Genomic DNA, 23,081 nt, shown 5'->3' on the forward strand with positions numbered 1-23,081 from the left:
CCATGGACTGTAGCCTACCAGGCTCCTCCATCCATGGGATTTTCCAGGCAAGAGTACTGGAGTGGGGTGCCATTGCCTTCTCCGCTCTAAACTGGAGAGGCCCTAAAATTATCCTTCCAGACTCATGGGAGGAACGTGGGAAGAGTTGTGAACCTTTCAACAAAGAAAAGGGGATATTCTCAAGGGAAGGCAGAGCGCTTTCGTTTCTTCATGCTTCCCATTGAAAGCTCCACCCTCTGGAATCATAACCCAGTTGAGCCTTGGCTTGTTTCAGAACTCCATTTCCTTGGAGTGGAGTGATAGGGAAGGGAGACTTGTGTTCCCCCCAGGGATTCAGGTGTGCAGTGGGGGAAAAGCTTAGGGCTGGAGTCAGGCTCACCTGAGTTCAAATTTTGTCTCTGCATATCTATCATTGGTTTCTTTATCTATCAAATGAGGATTATAATCCCAACTTCCCAGAATTATTATGAAAAACAAATCAAATGTCATATATAAAGTGCCTGACAAAATTGTAGCCCCTCAATAAAGGCTTGTTTCCCTTCTCTTTTTCCCAAATCTTCTGGGAAATGTGTGTAAATACAGCTTTTTAAAATTCCACAGAATCTTGACACTGAAAGGGACCTTCATTCCCATGACCATGTCACTTTGCTGAACCTGTCAAAGCTCTTTTCATGTATATTTTACTTGATTTATTCAGTTAGGTTTATTGATCAATTAGTGCGCTTCAGGCACTGTTTTCTGTGTGTCTGTCATTAGTCAGTAGACAAGAGATGAAAGACATATGACACAAAGCCTGGCATGTGGTTGTTACTTCACTTGTCCTACTTCCCTCATTTGATTCACTCACTTACTAAATGGTGAGCCAGACGCTGTGCTGGATTCTTGGAATACAAAGATACTGCCTTTGAGAGCTCACAGTGTGTTTTGGAGGGGAGCACACCAAGAAACAATCATCTCCCATAGGAGCTGCTGCGACGCGAGGCTTAGTGTCGTGGGAACTGGAGGAGAGCTCTCCTGAATCTGCTAGGGGCAATCAGGGGAGGCTCAGCAGAAGGGGAAAGGGATCTGAGGCAGGATGAAGGCCTGGTGTGGGAAAGAGTATAGGCCTTTAAGGAAGTTGATATCCAGGGGAACGATCCAAGACACTGACTGACAGGCTAGCAATGTCCAGCTTACAAACAGCCTATTATGCTGGGCCAAGATTTGAGGTCAGTTTGGGTGGAGACAGAAGCATAATTTTAGTTTAGAATCTGTTAACATTTGTCTTGGTTTTATCTTCTTATTCTAAGCCTAGCTTAAAAAATCCTTTTGTCTTTTGTCTTTAGCATTTCGCCCAAGCATCTAATCTAATATTTTAGGCTTTTGGCTTCCTGCTTCTCTTTTGATAGCATCCTGCCACTTGAATATTGTCCTCGGTTACTTGCCCATCTACTTTGATATTATGACCTTATGGCTCATGGAGAGCTCCCTCAGTGGCTATGCGCTTTCTCTGGAGGAATCTCTGTCCTGCTTGTCCCAGGGCTTAGTCAGAAATAAGAAAGACGCATCATGGGGGCTGAGACCTAGTAGAGAGGGCTATTGAAGAATGGCTAGGTACAAGGAAGGCCCCTGAACTGGAGCTGCTGTCTGCTGGTGATTGTGATGTTGGCACCGTCACGGCCTCCCTTCTGAGCTTCTCCCACAGTTAGTTCAGTCGCTCAGTTGTGTCCGACTCTTTTCGACCCCATGAACCGCAGCACGCCAGGCCTCCCTGTCCATCACCAACTCCCGGAGTCCACCCAAACCCATGTCCATTGAGTCAGTGATGCCATCCAACCATCTCATCCTCTGTTGTCCCCTTCTCCTCCTGCCCTCAATCTTTCCCAGCATCAGGGTCTTTTCAGATGAGTCTGTTCTTCGCATCAGGTGGCTTCTCCCACGGTCACTTACCAACTGGCTCTGCTCGCGGGCTGTGTCCCTCAGGTCCCTCTTGCTTTGCCTGAAGCAGAGGAACTGAGGGTTGAAGAGTGGCTCGAGAGTCTTCGTCTTGTTGGGGACACCCTCCTCCTGGAAGCTACTCATTTATCCCCTCAAGACTCAGTCTAAGCTGGCCCTTCAGATGTGAAAGAACATGTCTGAATTTCCAGAAGTCACTTAATGTAGGACTTTGTTCTGAAATCCTCCCTATATTATAAATCATTGAAGGAACTGGCCTTGGAAAGAAGATTGGTGGGAAGGGGAGAACTGTTTTCAAATATTTGAAAGGTTGTTCAGCACAGTAGACAAGGTGCCAGATTTTGGTCTTTAATTCTGGCGCTCCTTCTTACTGGTGTTATTATTATTATTTTTTTCACCTAAATTCCTTTCAGCCTAAAATAATTCTGTGAGTCAATAAATGAAGCAGGCAGTGACTATACTGATTAGATCTAGATTCTTGAGGCAGATTGAATGGCAGTGATTTAGCTTTCTGAGCTCAGCCACTAGTGAATTGAAATGGTGATAGCTGTATTTATTATACTTAGAACTGAATGAGTAATTAATAAGCCATTCCTTAACCCCATATTATCTCTGTTTTACAGACTAATTTTTTTCAATAGGATTTCCTTAATTGTGTCACATGTTTCATTTCTGGGATGCTTAACATGTCTGATTTGTATAATCTCCAGGGAAACTTAACAGTCTTAATTACATCCAGTATTTTGATTTCATTTGATTCTTTAGATGAGATTAAAAGTAATTTATTTTAAAGGCTACGATTGCTTTATATACGCCTATGCTTATTGCAAATTTAGCAAGTTTTGGTCATATTACTTTCTCATTACCAGTATCTCAGGTAATTTAGATTGTGGACTAGCATGTAGTGTGGTTAACTTCTTTCAGAATAAATAGCTAGATGACACTATATTTTAAGCTACCTCCCCCTCCATTTTTCTCATCACTGTCTTTGGTTAAAACTGACTTATATTTTCTATTTATCTAGCCATTTCCATAGTACATGTCAAGACTTGTTCCCTAGGAAGCACAGGGTTCTTTGGTTTGACTCTTTCCTAGTGAATAAATGTTGGTAATAACTTGTGGAGTATGACTGTTAGTTCTAGATGCCATTTTTTAGTTAAGATATTGGCAAATTGAATTATGCCTAGAGGAGATTGAAGGGTCTGGAATAGTGCAAGGTCTTTAAATGATATGAAGGACAGCTAAGAAATTGGGGATGTAGAAACGATGGCTATCCTCTAGGAAATATGACTGGGGGACACATGTTCATTTTCTTTATATCTAGAAGACTGAGACCTGTTAAAGATGGATTAGGCATATCTGTAAGGACAGATGAGTTATATCCTGAAAGGATGATTTTGGCTTGATATGAGGGGAAATATTCTATTGTTGGTGTCTGATGAAAACGAGCTTCTTGGGGAAAGTAAAGACTGGGCTTCCTGTGGGCTCCCTGTGGTTGGAAAACTTTTTACAGTGTCCATGTCAGCATCCCTCAGTTCTGTGAATGAAATTCCATGCTGTATCAGATGTCCTTTGAAATCCTCTCCAATTCCAGGATTCTGTGATTGCCTTTCTACTCCTGATACTATGACATGACTACTTCTCCATTCTAGGTTTCACTTTAGTGATTTAAATGATCGATTTTATATTCATGATCATACTGTAGCCATGAAGGCTGTGATATGATGGATAAAAACTGCCTGACATTAAATTATTTTCGTAGATAATTCACATGCACATGTATATTTATACACATATCCATACATCTATTTTGTATGATTGAGTTACTATACTTTCATAGTTTTGTCCTTTGTTCCTATTGTTCTAAAATGTATCAAGCTATAACCTATATAGACTTATGAGTCTCATAAGAACTTTTTTTTTAACATTTATTTATCACATTGATTTTAAAAAATACAGTTAAGTGTCAAAATAAAGCCGATAAAAGAGCTTTTGTGGAAGTAGGAATTAAAAACTGGTAATTTTATTTTGAGAATATTTGAGAAAGATCTATAAATAAAATAGTAAGGACATTCAATTAGTGTCTTAGATATTTAAGAATAGGAAGTGAGAGCACTATAGTCATTTTGGAAAATTGTGTTTTCAGACTCCCTTACTAATTGGATTTTTGAGTGCAGTATTAGTGGTTTCAAATGGAATCACGATTCATTGCAGTTCTGACCTGGGGTAATAGATATAGAGGTAAAATGAAATCCATCTTCCTAAAGAAATACTGGTTTTATGAAATGATTAAACTGATTTTAAAATAAAGCATTAAGTGCAAACCACTAAGAGTTCAAAAAATACTTACAGGCCCCATGAAAGAAGATTTAGTGCATTTAGCTTTCAAACAGTTTGCTCATTGTGGATGAAATGCCTTTACATTGATGTGAATTATCATGCCAATAAATTAATAAAAAGGGGGAAGTTAGCATGTCTTCTCTTTGGAATGGGCTAAACCTCCAGGGACAGATGGTTCTCTTTTGGAATAGACTTTCTTTTGAGGTGATAAGGCTCCATCTAAGTGTTGGGTTTCTTTTCCAAAGCCTTTAGAGAACTTTAGAGCAGTCTGTTTTTGGGGATGAACCTGAGCACAATGTGGGTGCTATTAAAGCTTTGATTTGATTTGGTATTATGAAAAAGAAAGTCATTGTGCTGGGAGAATTTCCCTGGTGAGAAAGATACAAGTTTTATAGGACTCTTAGAATTCTTTAATACTTTTCATTGTGTATGTGATGATAGCAGATTACATCTCTCTTCCATGAACTTTACACAACCCAGGCTATTGGTATTAGAGTATTTTATGGGAAATGTCCTTAAGTTTACTAGGGAGGAAGGTAAATCCTTGGCAGTCTTGGAGAATGAACATATTGTATGACTCTGCTAAAAGCGAATCTTCCATAGGATAGTCTTTTCTTCTAACTCTAGTCTGAACACTGTGTAATGTAAATAGTGATATTTAATGTTGAAGTAATCATTTTCCAAATATTTGGGTATCTTTTACAAATACTGAACAAATGAATTTATCACTTCATGTTTGACCATTTTAGAGTCATGTTGCTAAGTGAAAATATGACAATGAATTTCTGTTGAGAATATCTCATATTTCCTCCTCTAGTAGTAAAACATCCTCATACATCTTTCTCAAAATATTAATAATATTGGCCATGGACAACCATTTTTGAAGTGTTTGAATCATTTACACACCTACCGGGGTATGGAACAATATTTTTCTTTTTCTCTTCCCACTTCTGCTCTCCCTGGTCCTCTCCCTCCTTTTTTGGGGAGGGGGGGATGCTCTGTCCTTCTACATAGGCTATATAAAGACATCAACATGGAGCTCCTTACTTTGTAAGCTTTTGTGTAGAGTGCCACTGGATGAGACTGAGTAGTCCTTATTTCTATTATTAATTAATATTAAAGTTCGCTGGATTATCTGCATGTTAACTTTTAGCAATTTAACTTCTTTCAGGCTTTTCTCCCCTTATTTCTGTGGAAATTCTCTACCACTTCAACTATTGCCTTGTGACTTACTTGTATAAACAGATTGCTCTTTCTCTTCCTTCTTTTTTTTCATTTCCACAAACACCAAACACCTGCTATATGCAGTGATAGCCCTGTAGATATGATGATGAATTAATGACACTGTCTCTGTCTTCATGAGAATCTGATGACAGAGAGGTACTTAAGTAATATGATAGAGTGTGATGAAAGTAATGCCAGAGCTGTGTATAAATTGCTACCAAGTATAGAGGGTAGAGAAGGCTTCCCTGGTAGCTCAGCTGGTAAAGAATCCACCTGCAATGCAGGAGACCCCAGTTCGATTCCTGGGTTGGGAAGATCCCCTGGAGAAGGGCACGGCAACCCACTCCAATATTCTTGCCTGGAGAATCCTCATGGACAGAGGAGCCTGGTGGGCATGGTCCATGGGGTTGCACAGAGTTGGATACGACTGAGCAACCAAGCACAGCTTGGCAGCATAGAAAGTGGAGAAGCTTATTTTGTGTATGGGAATGGGGAAAATAAGAGAACTGAAAATTAACTGTTAAGGTAGAAGTAAGATTGAATATTTATTAAATTTTTTACTTGTTAATCTGCATGGATTTTAGTCAGTGATTTTTCAGTTCAGTGTAGTGGAACTTATAATTGGTCAGGAGATTTCCTATGATAGGTTTTTGTTTTTCTTGGTTTCCAGAGGCTCTTAGCAGGAGCTATATTGTTGCTCATGATTTCTTACTTCTGTAAGAAACTTGTTTTCTATTGAAAACTATTTCTACCTATTCTTCAGAGAGGCCTTTTTTACCATTTCCCAAAGATTCTGACCTTGTCACTGGAGAGTCACAATGATTAGATTCTATGTCATATTGAGTGTCTTTTTAAAACTTTCAACTTCTGCACTTATTGGTATTTTATTTACTTGACTTACTTTAGTTAAAATAATCCTTACACTTAATGTTGTTTGAAAAATATTCATAAATCTTATGAAGCTCTATTTGTGATATTAAGTAATTTATTCAACAGATATTTAATAAAGCAGGCATGGGACAGACATTGTAGTGAGCGTTGGGATAAAAGAAATATGTGGTCTCCACCTTCATATAACTTGTAGTTTGGTGGAGGACTATAGACAAGCAAATAGGCAGTAGAGAAAAGGGCTCTGGTAGAGGAAGTATATGGTACTGCTTGACTCATAGGAAGGGCACCTGATCCAGATCTGGGGGCCAGGAGATGTGTGTTTTTGATGAAGCAGCATCTAAATTAAGACTGAAGGGTAGGTAGAAATTATCCAGGTAAGAGGTAGAGTGATGGGGCATGGTGTTTCAAGCAGAGGACATAACATATTCAAAGGTATGGACCTGAGAGACGTGGGACCTGAAAGAATTTTATGAATGGAAAGAGTGATGACAGGAGCCTGCATGGCGGCTGGGGTGGGAACGTGGATAAGGATGAGGCTTGAGCCCATATCACACATATCATATTGGACTCTTTAAGTCACATTAAAAAATTCTAGACTTTAATTCACAGTAATAGGGAGTGATTGAAGGACTTTAAGAATGTCGTAAGTAGATATGCATTTTAGAAAAATCATTTTGGCTCCAGTTTGGAGAATATGCTGGAGAGGGCTAGAAGTGAAGAGATCAATTAATTGGAGGCTGGTATAGTAATCTAGGTAAGAGATACTGGAGTTGTACAGTAGGGAGATAGCCATAGGCACAACATGACTAACCCTTTAAGTGGGATGGATGCCCAGATTAATTGGACATTGGACTATGTTTTGAATATCTGTCTTGATGAAAAACTTCTGGATTTTACACCACTGTAGAACAAATATCTTATGACATTAAAAAATACCATGTTTCTGTTAAAAATAGTAGTGAACACTATAAAGTGTACCGGACATTATGCTAAGCCCTTTACATTATATTAATTCTTTTGTACTTTGCAATAATCCTATGAAATAGCTATGAGTACTTTCCCAATTGGACAGATGAGAAAAATGAGACACAGGTTCAGTAATATGCCCAAGGTCAGATGCTGGTAAGTGCCCAAGCTGGGATTTGAACCATGCTAATTTGGTGCCAGGGTCAGTCCCCTCGGTCAACTGCTCTCCAGTCCTGGAAGTTATGGGCCTAGGCGTGGGCCCTCATCTCCAGCTTTGTCTCTTTTCCTATTCTGTATCCATTCTGAAGAGAAGTAGATTCATTCTATAGGTATTTAGAGGTAGAAGCAGGATTGGTGGATTTAGGGAGAGGGAGGAGAGTAGCACGACTCTTAGAGTTATGAGGGTGATGGGGGGACTCTTTGGGAGTGGCAGGGGGACCATTCACTGAAGTAGGGGTCTCAAGAGGTGAAGGTGGAAGAGCAAGTCCAGGCAAGGGTTGAGGATGGGGGGTGAGGCGAGATAGTTATTACCGGTGTGAACAGGTTGGATTTGAGCTGCTTGTAGGTCATGCTTGTTGATATAATCAGTGTGGGCCTGAGTTGTTTGCCGTTTCAGTAGATGGAATTCAGAAACCTGGGGCTACCAGATTCAAGGCAGCTTCTGTGGACAAAGTCTTGGTTGGCGTAGGTGAGAGCCTTCTAGGTAAGGGAAGAACAATGTGCTTGATGACATCCTGTTAAGAATAGACACTTCCTGGCAAGACTGTAGATGACATGAGCATTGAAATGAGAAGATCTGAATTCTAGGCATTTTTTTTCCTGTAAAGCATGTGGCCTATGGCATGTCACTCTTCTTCTTTGGCTTTCGTTTAATTAATTTATTATTTAAATCATTTAAATTCATATGTATATTCATATATAAAAATCATTTGAATTCATATTTAATAGGTTGCTCTTCAGCCAAAAATGTTCATCTACAAAAGAGGAATAAAGATGTCTACTCTGCTTGTTTCATAGTTGTTGAAAATTTAGAATGTCCTTTAATGGACCTTCTATTTCCAAGATTCAGTTCCAGGAATTGAACTAAAGTGTTTGAAGATACTTTATAAACAGTAAAGTGGGAATACACTTTATAAATTGGTTGCATTTGTTATTTATTAGAGATTTTATATTAATAGATATGTCTGTATAGAATGGCAGATATATAATGGCTCCTAATTGACTTGCTTATGAAATTCAGTCTTTAGCTAATACTCCAGGGTCTGGGCCAATCTCTAGTGGTTATACAGTGGATAGAAATGGTTGGATGCTGTATCTTTTTAAAAGAGGAACTAACAAAATTTGCTCACTGAGAATAAGGGAAAAAATGATTGGTGATGACTGTAACTTTGTGACTTCCAAGTTACAGTAACATTTATATAGAATATTGAATAATATTGAATAATCATAGTTTCCAGGATCTGTGCTAAGTGATTTATATACTTGATTCACTCTGATTCTCACAGTCACTATCATCCTCATTTTACAGATTAAGGAAACTGGAGCTTGGAGAACTTGCCTAAGGTCACATACTGGTGAATGACAGAGCTGGGACTTAATTCATATCTTTTTATCTACAGAGCCTCTGTGTGTAACTACCACACTATATTTTCTTTTAAAGTTCAATTATTTTTTGAATAGATAATAGTTGTATTTGGTACATAATTTAAAAATAGAATGGTATATAGTGAAAAAGTCTTCTTTGTGTCCCTGTCTTCTTGACACTTAGTTTCCTACAATGAATATCCTTTCAGAGATCTGTGTGTATAAATATATAAAATATACCTGTAATAACATTTAATATATTATATACAAATATAATTCAACCCCTCTTTTATGTAAATAGTTGTATGCTGTATGCCTTCACCTTAATTTTTTTGCCTGATAGTATCTAGGAGATTGTTCTAGTTAAAAAAAAAGTCTTCATTTTCAATTGCTGCATAATATTCCATTGTATAAATATACCACTAATCCTTTATCAAAGGGCATTTGAATGTTTCCCAATATTTTGCTATTGTGAGCAATGCTATAATATTAATAAATAACTTTGAATTTAGGTTGTTTAGTACATCTGTGAGTCCACTGTGGATGGTAAACAAGATCCAAGGAGATTGCTCTGAATATGGTGAAATTCACTGTGGGAATAGCTCTATTTTATTACTTACATGGAAGGTTTTTTTTATCCCAAGTACAGATATGTGATAAATCAACAAATATGTGAGTGCTTTTCTGTCAGCAGAGCTCTGCATCAAGCAATGCAGTCACATATATGTAAAGGCTTGTGGATTTCAAAAAAATGAGAAAAGAGAGGGTTATACCATAGCTGACTGACTAATGAGAAATGAGCAGTCATTTCCTCAACAAAGTCAAACTTTGATTCCTGAAGAAAAATGGCTCATTACTGCATAGAAAGACTTCCCCAGAGAAGCACTGATACATTTGACCTTTAGTAGGTTTATGGTATGATTCTTGTTCAAGAAATTTGCCATATAAAAATGGCTATAATGGCTCTGTTGCCACTGAATATATCCAGAGAATGGGCAAAAGGGAATTTTTAAGATCTGTATGTGAAATGAAGAAAACTAAAGAAAGACCTGCAGAGCTGGTCAAATGGAGAAGAGTGAGAGTGGAATATATACTCATATCTTCTTAGCTTCAATGCAGGTAGAATATAAAATGACTATGAAGATAAACATCTATATTGCACAGTACTTTTTAAATCTGTTACTGAGTAGACAATTACTATTTTTCAGGAGTGGTACTAGATATTTTAAAATAAGCATGAAGAATATAGAAAAGTATTTATATGCCCAGATAAACAGACTTCAGAAGGGTGACATAGCAGAATCAGGAAACATATATAAGATCATTCTGCTTACAGCTCATTGCATTAATAGTAAATAATAAATGAAGTTTGTGAAAAGTCATATTCAGTTCAGTCGTTCAGTAGTGTCTGACTCTTTGTGACCCCATGGACTACAGCACGCCAGGCCTCCCTGTCCATCACCAACTCCCAGAGTTTACCCAAACTCATGTCCTATGAGTCAGTGATGCCATCCAACCATCTCATCCTCTGTCGTCCCCTTCTCCTACCCTCAATCTTTTCAAATGAGTCAGCTCTTTGCATCAGGTGGCCAAAGTATTGGAGTTTCACCTTCAACATCAGTCCTTCCAATGAACACCCAGGACTGATCTCCTTTAGGATGGACTAGTTGGATCTCCTTGCAGTCCAAGGGACTCTCAGGAGTCTTCTCCAACAACACATATCAAAAGCATCAATTCTTCAGTGCTTAGCTTTCTTTACAGTCCAACTCTCACACCCATACAGGACCACTGGAAAAACCATAGCCTTGATTAGACGAACCTTTGTTGGCCAAGTAATGTCTCTGATTTTTAATATGCTGTCTAGGTTGGTCATAACTTTCCTTCCAAGGAGTAAGCATCTTTTAATTTCATGGCTGCAGTCACCATCTGCAGTGACTTTGGAAATCTGACAAAATGTGGTCCACTGGAGAAGGGAATGGCAAACCACTTCAGTATTCTTGCCTTGAGAACCCTGTGAACAGTATGAAAAGGCAAAAAATAGGACACTGAAAGATGAATTCCCCGGGTTGATAGGTGCCCAATATGCTACTGGAGATCAGTGGAGAAATAACTCCAGAAAGAATGAAGGAACGGAGCCAAAGCAAAAACAACACCCAGTTGTGGATGTGACTGGTGATAGAAGCAGGGTCCAATGCTATAAAGAACAATATTGGAACAATAAAGAGCAATAGGAACCTGGAATGTTAAGTCCATGAATCAAGGCAAATTGAAAGTGGTCAAACAGGAGGTGGCAAGAGTGAACGTCGACATTTTAGGAATCAGCAAACTCAAATGGACTGGAATGGGTGAATTTAACTCAGATGACCATTATATCTACTACTGTGGGCAGGAATCCCTTAGAAGAAATGGAGTAGCCATCATAGTCAACAAAAGAGTCCAAAATGCAGTATTTGGATGCAATCTCAAAAATGACAGAATGATGTCTGTTCGTTTCCAAGGCAAACCATTCAATATCACGGTAATCTAAGTCTATGCCCTGACCAGTAATGCTGAAGAAGCTGAAGTTGAACGGTTCTATGAAGACCTACAAGACCTTTTAGAACTAACACCCAAAAAAGATGTCCTTTTCATTATAGGGGACTGGAATGCAAAAGTAGGAAGTCAAGAAACACCTGGACTAACAGGCAAATTTGGCCTTGGAGTACAGAATGAAGCAGGGCAAAGGCTAATAGAGTTCTGCCAAGAGAACACACTGGTCATAGCAAACACCCTCTTCCAGCAACACAAGAGAAGACTCTACACATGGACATCACCAGATAGCCAACACCAAAATCAGATTGATTACATTCTTTACAGCCAAAAATGGAGAAGCTCTATACAGTCAGCAAAAACAAGACTGGGAGCTGACTGTGGCTCAGATCATGAACTCCTTATTGCCAAATTCAGACTTAAATTGAAGAAAGTAGAGAAAACCACTAGACCATTCAGGAATGACCTAAGTCAAATCCCTTACAATTATACAGTGGAAAAGTCATATAGGCTTTTGAAATTAGAGTCAAGACTGAGTTTGTTTTGCTCTGTAATATCCTAATTTATTAATTATGCATTTGGAATATCTTTGTTGATTTTCCTTTCTGGCTGTTTTCTGTTTCTTAGTTATTAGCTCTAGAATCTGTAGTTAATGAACGTTTTTCTGTATTATTTTATTTATTTACTATTTATTTTCGGCTGTGCTGATTCTTTGTTGCTGCACGCAGGTTTTCTCTGGTTGTGGCGAGCGGGAGCTACTCTCTAGTTGCAGTGCACAGGCTTCTCATTGTGGTGGTTTCTGTTACTGCAGAGCCTGGGCTCTAGGCATGTGGGCTCAGTAGTTACAGCTCGTGGGCTTTAGAGCCTGAACTTAGTAGTTATGACACAAGGGCCCAGCTGCTCCGCAGCATGTGGGATCCTTCTATCTCAGGGATCAAATCCATGTCTGCCACACTGACAGGTGGATTCCCAACCACTGGACCACCAGGGAAATCCATTAACAAACTTTAGAATGCAGACTAAAGTCACTTTAATTGTAGAAAAAATTCAAATCTCTCATCCAAAAATATAACTTCTTATTTGTATTGTATTTGGTAGATAATTATTGCATGTAGCAGAGTGATTACTATCATATTTTGGTAGTTGTATCATATAAGCTATTATAGAACTCTCTGTAAACTCTCTGCTAGATTTTTGGGGCTTCTGTCCTCCTGCATTTTCTAAATGAATCTTACTGTCCCACAACCTCTGTTTTGACACATTTGGGTTCTTGCTGTAGCCAACTGTCTTTCCTCAACGTGTGATTAGACCAGAGTTGGCTAATTGATACTTAGGTTTTCTGCACTTAATGACCTGGGTTCCTTGGTATATAAAGGTGAAATGATCAGATATTCTCATTTGTATAACACTTGACTGTTAGTATCTCAGAACTTTTCTTATTTCCACTATTTTTCAAAGTCTGTCAGTGTTGGCTCTGAGGTTACACCTGCAGCTTTTCTTTAGCAGATAGTTCAGGGGTGCCTAGAGTGGTTATGCCCTTTTTTGTCTCCCTTACCTGTCTGCATCTTCTCTTCTCACTTTGTGTGTTCTGTACATTACATTCTCTTTGCTAGAGAAGGAAGAAACAAAATAGGAATCAACACATTTTACAGTGTGATCATACATATATCTTATTACTGTTTCATTCTTTTATGAGTTGTGACACTTCTGAGGAATGCTTACATTTATATTTAGTCTGATATAACAAGTTAATGCATTTATAAAATAACTATTAAATCAACTATTGTTATAAAGTTACTATGTCTTTGAGTCAGGCATTAGTTTTTAAATGTTCTAGTGATAATATTCAACTTCTCATGACATTCATCCAGGTATTTGGAAATAAAATGGAAAGCAGTCAGAGTCTGGGGTTCACTCTGGCACTTTTGGAAGCTTTGCTTGAGCAAGAACTGCTGGAACCTATTGGGTTGTGGTAGCTTAGATGCAGCATCTTACTTTCAGCTTTAGCATCCCTGTGTGTGAACTGGCAGCTATGATGATTCTCATTTTACAGCTCAGAAGATTGAGGTGCAAAGGTTAAATAGCTTGCTCAAGAATACTGAATGCTCTATAGCACAGTAGGAGTTGGATCTGAGTATTATTCTACCAGTGGGATCATATATCTCTGAGTCTCTCTGATTAAGTAGTTGCAGGTAAAGCTACTGCAGGCTGTTCATTTGTTCTTGGTCATTTATTGTTAATCAAGTAGTGGCAAAGGATCATAGTGGTTTGTTTAAAAATAGTTGCCTGGTTATTTAATGTTATCCTGCATGGTGCATTCTGCTTTGATTGTTTCTCATAAATTTGTCAAAATGCTTTAGTAGGATTCTTTTTTTTCAAAAAGGCTTATTTAATTTCCCAATAGTTTTTTATACTTAAGAATCTAGACTAATACTTTATACATTCTGAAATTTGGGAAACATTTTCACTTTAAAATTGAATTAGGCTCTTTAATTTCTGGTTTCAAAAATGTATTCCCCCCAAAATGTATTATTAGCATTGCTTAATTATAGAATACATATAGGAAAGTTGAACTTCTTGTTGCCTATATCAGCTTAGTGCATTTGACTTTCTTTCTTTCAGCAGTATAAGTTTATTTTCTGAGTCCTGGTTTGAAAATGATTGAAGTTAAAGTATGTTTACAGTTAGGTCACAGTTTGAGATTACAGATGCCTCTTATATGAAAACTGCATATTTTCTAAATTTTTGCTCTATAAACCTCTAAGTCTATTTTAATCTTTTTGATGAGAACTAGTTCTTAAATTAGACCAGTGGATTAGTGCATGAAATTTGCTGAAAGCTGTTTCTTTGCAATATTCTGATGCTTCCTAAATATGTATCTGACATTCACCTTATATTTAAAAGGTTTTTTTCATTTATTTTGAGATACTTATAGTATATATGCAACTGTAAGAAATAATACAGAGATTTTGTTGGAGTCATCACTCAGTTTCTTACAATGGTAGCATCTTATATAATCATAGTATAGTGTCACAACGGGGAATTTGACATAAATATGATCTGTGTACCTTGTTCAGATTTCACCAGTTTTACATGCTTCTGTGTGTGTGTGTAGGATCCCTCATGCCACAACCTCCTCCCTCTCTCTCCACCCAGCCCCTGGCAACCACTAATCTGGTTTCTATGGTGTTGTCATTTCAATAATGTTATATTCAAGTCCCTTATTTTTTCCCCTTCATATGCATGGTGTCTGAAAATAAGAACAATTACAAGAAAAAGGGCTAACAATTCTTAATATTTGCTTCCATATTATTAGCTAGTCTAAGGTTCCCTTTGTTAGGAGGGTAAGGTTATCACCTTAATGTTTTCTAGGTAAATTACTTTCCCTGGGTATAACTCATAGTTTTCGTATACTAAAATGCTGAGTTACTAAATCTGTGTAGTTGACACACTAAAAATGCTTTTAATTCAGATTTCCACTTAAATATCACCTTTTTAGAGAGACTTTTGATTATTCAAACTAAAGTAGCCTCCAAGTTATTCTTGATCTCATTGTCTTATTATTTTCATTTTCATTGTTTATTTGTCTGTCTCTCCCTCTTTTTTTTTTTTTTTCTGTCTCTCCCTCTTTACCCTCTTAAAACAAACTCCATGAGAATAGGGACTTTATTTGTGTTTTCCACTTCATATTTCTAGTGCCCAGAGTGTAACTATACGTACAATGCTCTTACTGAATGAAAAGTATTTTATGAGTCTAAAAACATACATTCTAAGCCAAATTTTTAATTTTGATGATAAATTTTAATTTTTTATGGTTCCCTGACAATGCCTGAGTTTTGGTATATATTGCTGAAATGTTTGAATCATTTTATTATAATTTAGTCCACCAATGATTTGTTTGGAACATTAAATCTCAAGGAGGTAAAACGGTTCTTTCATATCCTAATCAGGGTTCTTTAAATTCATCGAGCAGTCTTTTGTGAATTGATAGAATTCTAGAACATCTAGCACGGGCTTAATTTTATAGCATTACTCTTAACAGTTCAGTCTGGCGGCCAATTTCCTGGGATTGAAGCCTGGGATTGAATAAATGATAGATATTTATTATTAACTGTGTGGCCTTGTGCAAATTACCTAGCTACCTCTCTATACCTTGGTTTCAAAATCTGTAAAATGGGGGTAACATTAGAACTTATTTTATAGGATTCTTATAAGAATTAAGTGAGACTGCATTCCAAAAGCATTTAGACAAATTCCTGCCACATAGGGCTTCCCAGGTGGCACTAGTGGTGAAGAACCCGCCTGCCAGTTCAGGAGACACAAGAGATGCAGGTTCGATCCCTGGGTTGGGAAGATCCCCTTGAGGAGGGTACAACAACCCACTCCAGTATTCTTATTTGGAGAATCCCTTGGACAGAGGTACCTGGTGGGCTACAGTCCATAAGGTTGCAACGAATCAGACGTGACTGAAGCAAATTAGCACACACGCATGCACCTGCCACATAAAAGATGTTTAATAAATGTAAGCTGTTATTATTTAGTTATTATTATTTAGAGAAAGTTATTATCTGTTTTATTCACATATCAAGCACTTGAAATAACACCAATTTGTGATATACATTTAATCATATAGTGATGTATCATAAGAGTTTTATCTGTAATTGGAAAATGGATTCTAGGTTTTTTATCTCCTCTTCAAATAATTTGGAAGGTACTTCTAGGAACATACTTTCTTGATTGTTGCTTGTAATTCTTGCTTTGAATGAGAGTGATCAAGTCAGAATATAGACTGTTCTTTTGCTGTCCATGTAAATTATGATCACTAGTATGAGTTTCCCAGGCATTGGTTAAATGCTGATAGTGAGAGAATGAGAAGGAATAGGAATCTACTGCTGTTTGCTTTTAGCTCTCTTCAGTCCTCTTAGAGCTCTCTCTTCATTCTTTCATCTCAGATGCCTGGTTTCTGCTTGCTGCCCTCTGGCACACCATCCTACAGACATTTTCTGTACTATCTGCAAATGTTGATTTGCTAACTCTGGCTGGCTCTTTAGATTAAGTTAATTTCTGTAATGTCTGCTGCTGCTGCTGCTGCTAAGTCGCTTCAGTCGTGTCCGACTCTGGGCGACCCTGTGGACAGCAGCCCGCCAGACTCCTCTGTCCATGGGATTCTCCAGGCAAGAATACTGGAGTGGGTTGCCATTTCCTTCTCCATCTGTAATGTCTCCCTCCCGTATGATAGACTTACAGGAAGTTGCATAGAAATGTTCAGGGAGTTCTGTGTACTTATGGGCTTCCTAGGTGGCGCTAGTGGTATAGAACCCACCTGCCAATGCAGGTTCGATCCCTGGGTCAGGATGATCCCCTAGAGGATGGTCCACTTCAGTATTCATGCCTGGAGAATCCTGTGGACAGAGGAGCCTGGTGTACTACGGTTCACAGGGTTACAAAGAGCTGGATACAACTGAAGCAACTCAGCAGCAGCAGCGTGTACTTGTTACCTATCCTCCTCCAATACTAACATCTTACACAACTATAACGTAGTATCAATACCAGGAAATTTCTATATGATTTTTGGGGTTGTATGTCTGTGTGTTTGTATATTTATGATTCTGTGGAACATTTTGTCACGTGTGTAACTTTGTGTAACTATCACTATGTCAAGATACTGTACTCCACCATCACCATAAGGCTCCCTTATGTTGCTCTTTTATAATCATACCCACTTCTCCTGCTGTCGGTTAGCCCCTTGACAACCAGTAATTTGTCTATAGTTTTGTTATTTCATGAATGTTATAAAAATAGAATCATAAAGTATGTCACATTTTGAGATTAAATCATAAAGTATGTTACATTTTGGGATTGGCTATTTTTACTCAGCATATTTCCCTTGAGGTTCCTTTCCTTATTATTACTGAGTAGTATTCCTTGGGGAGAAGGCAGTGGCACCCCACTCCAGTACTCTTGCCTGGAAAATCCCATGGATGGAGGAGCCTGGTAGGCTGCAGTCCATGGGGTCGCTGAGAGTCGGACAAGCCTGAGCGACTTCACTTTCACTTTCACTTTCATGCATTGGAGAAGGAAATGGCAGTGTTCTTGCCTGGAGAATCCCAGGGATGGGGGAGCCTGGTGGGCTTCTGTCTATGGGGTATCACAGAGTCGGCCATGACTGAAGCAACTTAGCAGCAGCAGCAGCAGTATTCCTTGGTGTGGATGTACCACAGTATGTATAATGGTTCACCCATTGAAGATCTTTTGGGTGGTTTCCAGTTTTTGACTGGTACTCATAAAGCTTCTGTGAACATTCATGTACAAGTTTCTGTGTGAACATAAGTTATCATTTCTTTGAGATAAATGCCCAAGAGTACAATTGCTTGGTATGGTAAGTCCATTTTAGTTTTTTAAAAAACTGCCAATCTATGTTTTAGAGCAGCTGTGTCATTTTACATTTCTACCAGCACTGAGTGGTCTGATTTTTCCAGATTCTAACCAATATTTTGTATTGTCCCTATTTTTTATTTTGGCTTTTCTGATTGGTGATATCTCATGATTTTAATTTGTATTTCCCTAATGTCCATGGGTTCGCTAGGGGTCGGACACAACTGAGCGACTTCACTTTCACTTTTCCCTTTCATGCATTGGAGAAGGAAATGGCAACCCACTCCAGTGTTCCTGCCTGGAGAATCCCAGGGACGGGGGAGCCTGGTGGGCTGCTGTCTGTGGGGTCGCACAGAGTCGGACACGACTGAAGTGACTTAGCAGCAGCAATGACTGATACTGTTGATCATCTTTTCATGTGCTTATTTGCCACTTGTGTGTCTTCTTTGGTGAAATGTCTACTCGTGTGGGTTTTTTTCTGTTTTCTAATTGGAGTTGAGTTTTGAGAGTTCTTTATGTATTCCAGATACAAGTCCTTGTCAGACATGTGATTTGCAAATAGTTTCTCCTAGTCTGTAATTTGCTATTTTAATCTTTAACAGGGTCTTTCACAGAGCAAAATTTAAGAAATTTCGATGAAGTTAACTTACCAGTCTTTTCTTTTCTTTTGAAAAAACTGATATTCAGTTTGGAGTTTGTTGAACTTCTTGCATCTGTGGGTTTATAGTTTTCATCATGTTTGGAAAAATTTCAGCCATTATTTCTTCATTTTTTTCCCCTCCTTACTCTCCTTTTGATATTCCTTTTATATGTATACTAGATATTTGATATTGTCCCACGGATCACTGAAGCTCTGTTTATTTTTTTCTGTGGCATTTTTTTCCTCTCTGTAGTTTTGTTTTGGGTAGTTCCTTTTACTATGTCTTCAAAATCACTAATTTTTCCTTCAGAAGTACCCAATCTGCTGTTAATCTTACCCATTCTGTATTTCATTTCAAGTACTGTATTTTTTATCTGTAGAGATTCCATTTGAATCATTTAAACAATATCTTCCATTTCTCTTGATCCTGCTTATTTATTTCTCTTTTAAACATGTATAGCATATTTATAATAGTAATTTTTAACATCCTTGTCTGATAGTTCTATCATCTCTGACAACTTGGGGCCATATTTTCCTGAATCTTTGCATGTTAGCCAAGTTTTTAATAGGATACCAGACATTATGACTTTCATGTTGTTGGTTAATGAAGTTAGTTGACTTTCTTTACGTAGTGTTGGATTTTGTTCTGGTATGCGGTTAAGTTACTCAGAGTCAGCTAGCTGAAGCCTTTTGAGACTTGCTTTTTAAACTTAGCAGCCTTTGTTGTTGTTTAGTCGATAAGTTGCTAAGTCATGTCCCACTCTTTTGCAACCCCGTGGGCTGTAGCCCACCAGGCTCCTCTATCCATGGGATTTTCCAGGCAACAATACTAGAGTGGGTTGCTCTTTCCTTCTGCAGGGGATCTTCCTAACTCAGGGGTCAAACCCGAGTCTCCTGCATTGGGGGAGGGTCCTTTACCACTGAGCCACCAGGGAAGCCTAGAGCAGCCTTTAGTGTAAGGCCAATTGATCTCTTTATTATTAAAATAAGTCCCTTCTAAGAATCCTGTCTGTTGCTCTATGTAGTTTGAGGTCTCTGCTTTCTGGCTGGTGTGGACAGGGACTGTTCCCAGTCTTGTATGAGCTCTTGGAATTGTTCTGCTTTTTCTTCTCAAGTCTGTCTTTCCTCTCCTCTGTGCCCCCTGCCCCTCACCAAATCTTGGGTAGAGTTAAAAAAAATTAATTTTTTATTGTGATAAAATACGTGTAACATAACATTTGCCATTTAAACCATTTTTGGACATAGAATTAAATGGCATTAATTATACTTGCAGTGTCATGCAGCTATTACCACCATGTAGTCCCAAAACTTTATTATCACTCCAAAAGAAACTCTGTAACCAATAAGCAGTAACTTTCCATGATCTCCTCCTCCAGCCCCTGGTAACCTCTAATCTACTTTCTGTCTCTCTGAATTTGCCTGTTCTGGGTGTTTCATATAAGTGGAATCCTACAGTGTTTGTGTTTTTGTACCTGGTTTCTTTCACATAGCATAATGTCTTCCAGCTTTATCTGTACGGGGTAGTTTTGGTCTCACACATGTGTGTGTCAGGTCTTAGCCAGAGACTCATGTATACCTTTCTATAAATCTCTGGGGCTCTCTTTGTGAGTTTCCTCCTGCATCTAATTTGGACTGCTGGGCTTTTTCCGGGGGGAGGATCCTCCTCCCGGTGCTGCATTCTGGAAACTACTTCTAGGCAGCAAGCTGGTACAAGTGTAGAACCCACTGTGTTCATTTTCCTTCTCCCAGCTAACACAATCCTGTGTTGTCTCTTTGTGTGAATACCTGAAAACTGTTGTATCACATATTTTGTCCAGTTTAAGGCAGAAGGGTAAATATGCCACTTGTTATTCCATCTTGACTGGAAGTAGAAATCTCCAGTGTGGGTATATGTATGTGTGTGTTTTTAACAGTTTTATTGGTTTATAACTGACATGCAATAAACTATACATGCTTATAGTTTGATTTATTTTGGTATGTGTATACTTGTGAAACCATCATCACAATCAAGATGATAAACATATCCCGCAGCCTCAAAAGTTCCCTCCTGCACCTTTTAATTACTTCTTCCTGCCTTTCTATACCAATTCCCCATCCCTAGGCAACCTGTGATCATTTTTTGTCACTATTGATTAATTTGCATTTTCTAGAACTTTTTGTAATTGGAATCATACAGTTCTCTCTCTCTTTTTTTGTCTGCCTTCTTTTGCTCAGTGTATTTGCTTTGATATTTATCCATGTTGTGGTGTGTATCAGTAATTTATTCTTACTGCTGGGCAGTGTTCCGTTGTATGGATATGCCACAGTCTATTTACCTTTTCACCTGTTGGTGGACATTTGGATGTTCCAGATTTTGGCCATCACAAATAAAGCTGCCATGAATATATTTGTATAAGGCTTTTTGTGAATGTTTTTATTTTCCTTTGGCATATACCTAGGATGTACCAAATTGGATTTTCTTATTCATAGGATAGGTGTATGTTTATAAAATTATTTCCTAAAATGATTATACCATTTTATAGACTCAGCAAGCCACATGAGATGGTTCCTGTTGTTCCACATCATCCCCAATATTTGTTGTTAGTCTTTGTAATTTTAACTTTTCTCAAGGTGTTTAGGAGTATCTCATTGTGGTTTTGACTTGCATCTATCTAATGACTGATGATTTTGTGAATTTTTTCTATGCTTATTGTCCATTCATTTATCCTCTATAAGGTTGCCCATTTTTGTGATGGGTTATATATGTTTTTTATTATTGAATTGTAGGAGTTCTTTATGATTCTGTTAAATATATGTATTATATATGTATTTTTTTCAGTCTGTGGCTGGCATATTCATTTTCTTATTGTTGCTTTTTTTTTCTTTCTTATTGTCTTTTTGAGGAGCAGAAGTAATTTTGATGAACTAAAATTTATCAATTTTCTTGTGTTATTGATATTTTCTGTGTTCTTTCTAAGAAATCTTTAACTTATTTTAAAGTCATGAAAGTATTCTATATTTTCTTCTAAAAGCTTTTTAGTTGCAACTTCTCCTTTTATCCATTTTCTGTATCATCCACTTCAAGTTAATGTTTTTATGTTGTGGAAGATAGGATTTGAAGTTAAAATTTTTTTCCATATGAGTATGCAGTTGTTTCAGCACCATTTGTCGAAAGACTTTTCTAATTCATTGAGTTACTTTGCCACCCTGTTGAAAATCAGTTGACCTCTGTTCTGTTCCATCAATTTCTCTAATCTTATTCCTTTCAATGGGCTTCCTTGGTGGCTCAGATGGTAAGGAATCCATCTGCAATACAGGAAACATGGGTTTGATCCTTGGGTTGGGAAGATCCCCTGGAGAAGGGAATGGCAACCCACTCCAGTATTCTTGCCTGGAGAATTCCATGGACAGAGGAGCCTGGTGGGCTACAGTCCATGGGGTCGCAAACAGTCGGACACATCTGAGTGACTAACACACACACACAGGTCCCTTTTAGTACCATTAAAGTATCTTGATTACTGTAGTTTCATACCAATTCTTCAAGCTAACTTTTCTCTTTTTTTGAGATTATTTTGATTTTTCTGGGACGTATGTATTTACAAATACATTCTGGAATCAGTTAGCCAATGACTATAAAATGTGTAGCAAGGTTGAGAATCACAGAATAGACGCTGGTAAATCCATGCCTTGTGATGTTGATTAGAAGTCATCTTGGGGTCTTCTCTAGAAAACACTGCCTAGGAGAACTGGGCTTTATTTTGTTTGAACTTTCATATCTTTTAATTCCTAAAAAGGAAACTTATGCTAATAAATACTTGTCTTTAGGTCTTTACCTGAGTGTATAATTGCCTTGTCTGTTTTGGCATCTTTGGTAGAATTGAATTGTTACTGTTTCTGTCTTAAGAAATCCAAGTGTTGATTTAGTACAAGGAAAACAAGAAGATCACAGAGCAGGCACATCACTGATGAAGTTTGTCTGCAAAAGACATGTAAGAGAAGGAGGTTTTTTCCTCTAGTATCAGAATTAATCTTCCTTCTACTACCTTGTATATTCTAGACAGGTATTAGGGACATACTCAGAGACACAATCTTTATGGCACTATGCTTAGCTTTATTGCTTTTATATTTCCAAATAAACTTGAATTTTCAAAAAACTTTAAACAGTCTATTTTTTGGCCGTTTATCCTCAAACACTATATGCTTTAATAGTGTTACATTTTTTAGTGACTTTAAATTACAGACAGAATTATATTACCGTATGTATGATGCCTTCTAGAATTTAGCTAACCACACTGTAGTATTCATTTTTATAATTATTTCTGAGTTGTGGTTTTTACATATATAGAGCATTATCTGCAATTTATGATTCCAATTACATAAATTGGTCCTTTTTACTCTCTTGTATTAATACATGGAAATGTTATGAATAAGATCTTAGAGGAACTTTTACGTCATTTTAATGGGTTCATGTTTGTATTGAATAACTGAATTGCAACTTTTAATTTCGGTTTGGAGTGTTCACAGAATAAAAAATTTGAGTTAGCTGAAATAAACTAGGGCTCCTCAGGACAGTGATGGAAATAACCGAGAACTGTGTTCATTTTATTAGAGAGATCAT

The 23,081-nt window shown here is 37.8% G+C and overlaps 1 protein-coding gene across 21 annotated transcripts in view; it reads left to right on the forward strand.

Annotated features, from left to right (window-relative positions):
- The window catches only part of STK33 (serine/threonine kinase 33), a 168,688-nt gene that overhangs the window by 8,502 nt on the left and 137,105 nt on the right, over positions 1 to 23,081 (forward strand). For 3 of the 21 annotated variants that reach the window (XM_081540802.1, XM_081540793.1, XM_081540807.1), the window contains exon 2: positions 8,885 to 8,982. The exons of the other annotated variants lie outside the window; for them this stretch is intronic. The gene's annotated coding sequence lies outside the window, so the exon portion shown is untranslated. The remainder of the gene's footprint in view (positions 1 to 8,884; positions 8,983 to 23,081) is intronic. 21 annotated transcript variants of the gene reach the window in all.

This window comes from Giraffa tippelskirchi, chromosome 11 (assembly GCF_054371585.1).
Source record: "Giraffa tippelskirchi isolate mGirTip1 chromosome 11, T2T-mGirTip1v1.2.pri, whole genome shotgun sequence".
Taxonomy (NCBI): Eukaryota; Metazoa; Chordata; class Mammalia; order Artiodactyla; family Giraffidae; genus Giraffa; species Giraffa tippelskirchi.